This window comes from Oryx dammah, unplaced genomic scaffold, assembly GCF_014754425.2.
Source record: "Oryx dammah isolate SB20612 unplaced genomic scaffold, SCBI_Odam_1.1 HiC_scaffold_26, whole genome shotgun sequence".
Taxonomy (NCBI): Eukaryota; Metazoa; Chordata; class Mammalia; order Artiodactyla; family Bovidae; genus Oryx; species Oryx dammah.
Genome location: NW_024070210.1, coordinates 26166549 through 26174664, shown reverse-complemented (window position 1 = coordinate 26174664; position 8116 = coordinate 26166549). Strand labels below are relative to the sequence as shown.

The 8116-nt window shown below is 42.3% G+C and overlaps 1 non-coding gene across 1 annotated transcript; it reads right to left on the bottom strand.

Annotated features, from left to right (window-relative positions):
- Positions 1 to 2886: 2886 nt before the first annotated feature.
- On the bottom strand, positions 2887 to 2958 carry TRNAC-ACA. The gene has a single exon. It is a non-coding gene; the product is annotated as a tRNA-Cys (tRNA).
- Between the last annotated feature and the right edge of the window lie 5158 nt (positions 2959 to 8116).

The following is an 8116-nucleotide window of genomic DNA, read 5'->3' as shown; positions in this document are numbered from 1 at the left end:
TTACCCAGTTTTCTCAGTGGTAACGTCTTGCACATTATAGTACAGTTTTACAACCAGGATATTGATATTGATCCAGTCAAGATACAAAACATTCCATTCCTCACATTGCCCTTTTATCGCCACATACCTCTTTCCTGTCTCCACCCTCAGCCCCTGACAACCATTAATCTGTCCTCCAGTTCTATAATTCTGTCAATTCAAGAATATTATATACATGGAATCATACAGTAGCTAACTTTTGGGCATTGGTTTTTTTCAATCAACAAAATTTCTGGGAATTCATCCAGGATGTTGCATGTATCAATAACTCATTCTTTGAAGCACTATTTACAATAGCCAAGGCAGGGATGGATGAATGGATAAAGAAGATGTGATATATACAATAGAATATTACTTGGACATAAAAAGAATAATGCCTTTTGCAGCAACATGGATAGACCTAGAGTTTATCATACAAAGTAAAGTAAGTCAGACAGAGAAAGACAAATCCCATATGATATCACTTATATGTGGAATTTAAAAAAATGATACACGTGAACTTTTACAAAACAGAGACTATTTACAAAAACAGACTATTCTGTAAAACTATTTACAAGACAAAATAAATTTATGGTTATCAAAGGGGAAAGTGGGAGAGAAGGATAAATTAGGAGTTTGGGTTAACATATATACATTACTATATATAAAATAAATAATCAATAAGAACCTACTGTATAGCACAGGGAACTCAGCTCAAGGCTCTGTAATAACCTATATGGGAAAGAATCTGAAAAAATTAGATATACACAAATATATAACTGAATCACTTTGCTGTACACCTAAAACCAACACAACATTGAAATCAACTATACTCCAATATAAAATAAAAATAAAGAATACTAGTTTGTTTCTTTTTATTGCTGAGTCGTATCCTGTGATGTGGATGTACCACAGCTTGTTTATTTCATCCTTCTAAGGACATATGAGTTGTTTCCAGCTTGGAGCTATTACAGATAAAGCTGCTATCAACATTTATGTACAAGTTTTTGTTTGAACATAAGTTTTCATTTCTCTAAGCTTATACTGTTTATAATTAATTGTATCAGATCTTTTTCTTTGAGTGGATAGTATACAATCATAAGTAAATAAAAGACCATCCACTATTTTTGTATCGTGATTGTCGTTATCGTGTTATTATCCTTCATCTTCCAACTCTTCTCATGGCCTGGAAAAAAGCAGATGAAGCTTGGAAGAATGACATAGGGTGTTTGCAGGTCCAGTGGAGACTGAATTCTGGTATGTGTTCTCTACTTCTGGCTTTTTGTGGCTACTATGAAAACCACTGCACAGTTCTTCAGATAGGGTTTATTTCTTCTTCCTTTCTCCAGAATTCTGGTCGACATGAACCGTATTTGGTTTTGAGTTTCTTGCTTAGGAAAGGCTCAGAGACATGGCTGGATATTCCTTCATGTGTGTAGGCAATTGAAACAGAAGTCCTAAAAGATGCAGGTACAACTGACTCCTATATTCACTTCGTCTGGACTCTTACATTTGAAATTAAGATAACAACTTCATGACACCATGGTTTTATACAAATCTCTGCTAAAAAAGAATGCTCACTTTAAAGAAAGAGGCAGAAATGAATCTACCATGAAACCCAAGCCATGTGTTTTTGTTGAAGCCACATTCAACCAACCATAATGGAAGAATGAAGGGTAAAAACGCATGTATACCTGTTCGTTTCTGAGGCTGTAGAGTGACACAGACAGCGGATACAATTCTCACCCTCTCTGCCTATATTAGTCTAATACCTGGCAATTAAATTCTTTTTTAAAAATATAAATTTATTCATTTTAATTGGAGATTAATTACAATGCTGCATTGGTTTTGCCATAAATCAGCATGTATCTGCCACAGGTATACACGTGTTCTCCATCCTGAACCCCCTTCCCTCCTTCCTCCCCATACCATTCCTCTGAGTTGTCTCAGTGCACCAGCCCCAAGCATCCAGTATCATGCACTGAACCTGGGCTGGCGACTTGTTTCAAATTAAATTCTATTTGCTCATTTATTTCATTCAGCATTTTGTTCCCTCTGTGCCAGGGACTGAAGTGGGGACTGGAAATTGGGAGATTAATAAGATGCTGTTCCTACGCTCATGGGGATCACAGTCCAGTGAGAGGGAAAGGTGATATCGAAAGATGATGTGTGAAGTGCTATCCCAAAGTCTGCAAGTGGTGCGGTGCCAGCCCAGCCTCCAGTGACCAGGGGTGGTGGCAGCAGGGGGCTCACTGGACTGGTTCAGCAGTGTAGTCTTGTCTGTGGTTATGGCTGGTTGCCCATTCTTTAATTCTTGATATTTTCTGAGCCTTCTTGGTAATTTTACCTAATATGCTCCTAGTAAATTCTCTTTCTACTTGAGTCAGCCAGCGTTGGTTGATAGACTGCTTGTTTCAGGTTATTAGGAATCCCTCCAGGATTGTTTTATGAATGAAAATGTGAGACTAAACCCCATCCAGTTGTGAAAATGATGAAATACTTCCGTGCCAGTTGGTATTGATAAATAAGCACTGCTCCCAGCCCCCCTGAGATGCTAGGCTTCCAGGTTCCTCCCCTGGGATGGACCCTTTCTCTTCCCCACAACCCATCATCTCACTGGTTACACTAGGAACAGGTGCTCTGGTACTACATGTGGTATTCTTTCTGATTAACAGGTACCTCTACTGATGCATCTTAATGTACACAGTATACATTGTAAGTGTATGTATATGAAAGTGAAAGTGAAGTCACTCAGTCATGTGCAACTCTTTGAGACCCCATGGACTGTAGCCTACCAGGCTCCTCTGTCCATGGGATTTTCCAGGTAAGAATACTGGAGTGGGTTGCCATTTCCTTCTCCAGGAGATCTTCCCAACCCAGGGATTGAACCTGGGTCTCCTGCATTGTAGGCAGATGCTTTACCCTCTGAGCTACCAGGGAAGTGTATGTATATAGGTATATATAAACATTAAAAATTTAGGACAAATTTCATGTCAAATGGGAATTTACTTCACATTCTGTGTGGCTAATGTAAGATCTTTCTGCATATGTACATGTAGATTTATTCCCTTTTCAAATGACTGCTTCATTACATAGATTAACTATAAATGATTTAAGCGTGGGGGAGGTTTTAAAAAATAGAGATGTCCTTCCCCCATATCTCAATACCACCTGCAAAAATGTGGCCAAGATGACAGAGAAAGTAGACCCTGCTGCTGCTGCTAAGTCACTTCAGTCATGTCCAACTCTGTGCGACCCCATAGACGGCAGCTCGCCCGGCTTCCCCGTCCCTGGGATTCTCCAGGCAAGAACACTGGAGTGGGTTGCCATCTCCTTCACCAATGCATGAAAGTGAAAAGTGAAAGGGAAGTCACTCAGTCGTGTCTGACTCTAAGAGACCCCATGGACTGCAGCCTTCCAGGCTCCTCCGTCCATGGGATTTTCCAGGCAAGAGTACTGGAGTAGGGTGCCATTGCCTTCTCCAAAGTAGACCCTGAGCTCATTTATTTCCACATTCACACCAAAATTATAGCTCTTTATAGAACAACTGTCAATGAAAACAACCTGAAAATTAGCAGAGAAAATCTTATACAGCTAAAAATATAAAGGAGACACAAGGAGATGGGTAGGAGAGATGGAGTCACGGTATAGTCAAGACCCACATCCGCAGGTAGGCAGCTCACAAATGAGAGAACAGTCACAATTGCAGAGGTTCTTCTCAAGAGGTAAAGGGTCCAAACCCTGCTTTGGGTGCCAGCCAGAGGGTCCTGCAGTGGGCAAATGAGCACTCAGAACATTTGGCTTTAAACCAGTGGGGCTTACTTTCAGGAGATCAACAGGGCTGTGGGAAACAGACTCCACTCTTAAAGGGCACATACAAAATCTCACACGCTGGGACAGAGGGAAGAAGTGGGAATTTGAAAGGAGCCTGGGATAACTGACCTGCTGACCTTGGAGAGCCTTCCAAAGAGACAAGAGACAAGTGGGTCTCCCCCTGGGGACACACTGGCAGCAGCCATTTGGGGAGCTCATCTGTCTCAAGGATGCTGGTGCTGGCAACTGACATTTTGGAATCCTCCTTCTTGAGCCCAGGACTCAAGACCTACCCAGTACCAGTCCTGGGATGCCCCAAGCCAAACAGCTAGCTGGACTGGGACACAGCCCCACCCAGGGACAACTGGAGGTCAACTGCCCCAGGCTCTTCTGAGCCCCCAGACACCCAGGGACCCACCCTGCCCGCCGTTGGGCTTACTAGCATTGGGACAAAGGCTCACCCATCAGTGGGCAGAGAGCAGTGGGTACCAGCCCTGGGACTCCCTAAGCCTCAGCCGTGCCCACCAGCAGTCTGACATCAACTCTAGGATTCCCAAGGCTCCACAGCCAGAGATCCTGGGACCCAGCTCTACCCACTAGAGGGCTAGTGCTAGCCCCGGGACCCCGGCCCTGTGGCCAGCTGTCCAGATCTGACCCCACCTACCAGCAGGCCAGCAATAGCTCCGGGACCTTGAGTCCCACAGCCAGAGACCCTGAGATTTTGTATGGTGACTCATGGTAATTAGACTGCTCATGGTGGTTATTTTTTGTTTGTTTATCATTTTGAAATATATAGAAATATTAAATCAATATGTTGTACACCAGGAACTAACATAGTGTTGTAGGTCAAGTATATTGTACTTCAAAAATGAATAAACAAACCCATAAAAAAGAAGATCTGATTTGTGGTTACCAGAGGCGGAAGAGGGGAGTGGCTGGGGCGGCTGGAGCCGGAAACTGGATGAAGATAGTCAAAAGTTACAAACTTCAGGTTACAAGATAAATAAGTACTAGGAATGTAATGTATGACCTGATAAATGTAATTAACACTACTGTATGTTATACGTAAAAGTTAAGAGAGTATATCCTAGGAGTTCTCATCACTAGGGAAAAATACTTTTTTCCGCTTCTTGAATTTTGTAGCTACATGAAAGGACGGACGGTCGCTGAACTTGTGATAACACTTTCATGTTGTACGTAAGTCAAGTCGTTATGCTCTATACCTTAAACTTGTGCAGTGCCATATATTTGAAAGTGAAGTAAAAGTTGTTCAGTTGTGTCCAGCTCTTTGTGACCCCATGGACTAGACAGTCCACGGAATTCTCCAGGCCAGAAGCCTGGAGTGGGTGGCCATTCCCTTCTCCAGGGGAATCTTCCCAACCCAGGGATGGAACCCAGGTCTCCTGCACTGCAGGTGGACTCTTTACTAGTTGAGCTACCAGGGAAACCCATATTTTATTATATCTCAATAAAACTAGAGGAAAACAAAAACAGAAACATTCAAAAAACACACCACCTACAAGATGGAGATTCAGGAAATATAAGGAGAAGTTGGCCCTGTGAATTTTCCAAACTCTCCAGGTGGTTCTCCAGGTCTGGGATTTACTGGCACGAGCATCATGCCATCATGCATCAGTTGACCCTGCAAACATGAAAACAAAGAAAAAGCCTTAAAATTTCCTTTATAAAAGAAGGCCTGTGTTCTCCTTTCTAGGACACAATATATAAAATAAACAATATAAAAACCTGTGTTTAAAGACTTCCAATCCTTAAGTTTATAGTTGCTCTGGCTTGCTGCTGCTGCTGCTGCTGCTGCTAAGTCACTTCAGTCGTGTCCAACTCTGTGCGACGCCATACACAGCAGCCCACCAGGCTCCCCCATCCCTGGGATTCTCCAGGCAAGAACACTGGAGTGGGTTGCCATTTCCTTCTCCAATGCATGAAAGTAAAAAGTGAAAGGGAAGTCACATAGTCGTGTCTGACTCCTAGCGACCCCATGGACTGCAGCCCACCAGGCTCCTCTGTCCATGGGATTTTCCAGGCAAGAGTACTGGAGTGGGGTGCCATTGCCTTCTCCGCCCTGGCTTGCTACCAGATTGTAATTTTTCTCTGTTTAGCAATAACTAAAAGGAATGCCAATCTAGAAATAAAATGAGAGCAGAGCCCTCACAAGAAGTTCCAGATATATAGGCCAAGCTTTTGCTTCCAAAGAACATTGCTGTGCCTCCTGTATTTAGAATAAATTCAATTCTGGTTGTTTTCCAGGAACTGACAGTGGCTAAACATCAGTATTTCTTCAGATTTGGAAATAAATCATGATTTTTTTTTCCTAAGTCGACAAAAAGTTCAGATAATCCGGTATAGTTCTTGGAAAGGATTAAAACGTGAACTCAGTTCAACACTCCCAAGCAATCTGGAAACCAGAAAAATATATTTATGGGAAAAGACTTATATAAATACTTTATCAGTGACCCACATGACAGAGTTGAGAATAAGTATCTTGTGTTGGTGGCTGATACCAAATTAGGTGGAGTTGCTAACATCCTAAATAGTGAGAACTTAACTCACCATGACCCTTTTAAACTGGCCTTGACACATTTTTTAAAAATGAGCCATAGCACAAATACAAGATGAGAAATGGCTCACAAGAGCTATAGTAAAAAAATTATGATGAGATTTTCAAAGTTAGCAACTATATCACTACCACAGAATTAGTCAGCAGTAGAGAAACTATTGAGAAAATAAAACAACATGATGCTGGAATGTTAATGAGGAAAGATTAGCAAAACTGAATACTTTTCCCACATATGGCCTTGATCAGGCCTTAACTGGAAAATATTCCTATCCAGTTTGAGCCTTCATAATTTGGAAGTCTATCTAAAAAATTAAGATGTGCCCTGAAAAATGTGGGTGACTTATAAAATAGGAAAAGAGGGGAAATCTCTGGGAGGAAAATTAAGCTAATTTAAATTTCAGAAATAAAACTCAGAGCTTTAGAACCCTCTTCAAATATTCATAGTGTGATTATAGAGTGCTAAATATCTTTTTTGCACAAAAGACACAACTGGAAATCACGAGGTCAGTCAGTTTAGCTGCTTAGTCGTGTACACCTCTTTTGTGACCCCATGGATTGCAGCATGCCAGGCTTCCCTGTCCTTCACCAACTACTAAAGTTTGCTCAAACTCATGTCCATCGAGTTGGTGAATCAAGAGGTAAACATTCAATAATTTGAATTAACTTGGATCTAAGGCCATGTTTGGGCTTCCCAGGTGGCACTAATGATAGAGAACCCGCCTGCCAGTGCAGGAGACATAAGAGATGTGGGTTCAATCCCTGGGTTGGGAAGATCCGCTGGCAGAGGGCATAGCAACCCACTCCAGTACTCTTGCCTAGAGAATCCCATGGACAGAGGAGCCTGGTGGGCTACAGTCCATAGGGTCGCACAGAGTTGGACACGACTGAAGTGACTTAGCATGCATGCAAGCAAGGACATGTTTGCTAGAGGTAGATTAGTTGTACTGGGTAGCTGTGTTTAACACCTGGAATGTAGAGACTGTGAACTCCGGAACTAGCTTGGGTTTAGATCCCAGCTTGGCCACTCAATATTTATGAGCCTGACTTACCCTCAATCTGCCTCCATTTGCCCAAGAAGCGAGAGGTCAATACTGTCTGCCTCATGAAGTTGTGGGGAGGACAGTATGAGATGATGCAGGCAAAGTCCTGATAAGGGTGTGATTACTGGTTGACCACTAAGGATAGTAAAACTTCTCGAACATGTACCTGGAGGGGATTCAAGAATCTTTTCTGAGGCTGTCTCAAACTTACGGTTAAATGTATAGTTCTAGTTTGAGACAACTCTGTGAACAACACATGGTGTCTATGCAAAACATCTCACACAGTATTTTTGCCACCATTTCAAAACTGCCTCACTCTACCACATTCCTGTATCTCAAAATTATAAATCTTGTGCATTCAATGTGGCTGTCTTGCCCACAGTACGCATGTACAATCACATGGGCAGCAAACTTGGACACAGCGCATGAGAATGTTTGCTCCTTGTCCTTTTAATACTGCAGATATATTATCATATAGGCTTCCTGTCATACCGTGAAATGAAAGTGAAAGTCGCTCAGTCTTGTCTGACTCTTTGCGACCCCATGGCCTAATACTGGAGTGGGTAGTCTTTCCCCTCTCTAGGGGATCTACCCAACCCAGGGATCGAACCTAAGTCTCCCACATTGCAGGCGGATTCTTTACCAGCTGAGCCACAGATAAATTCATATC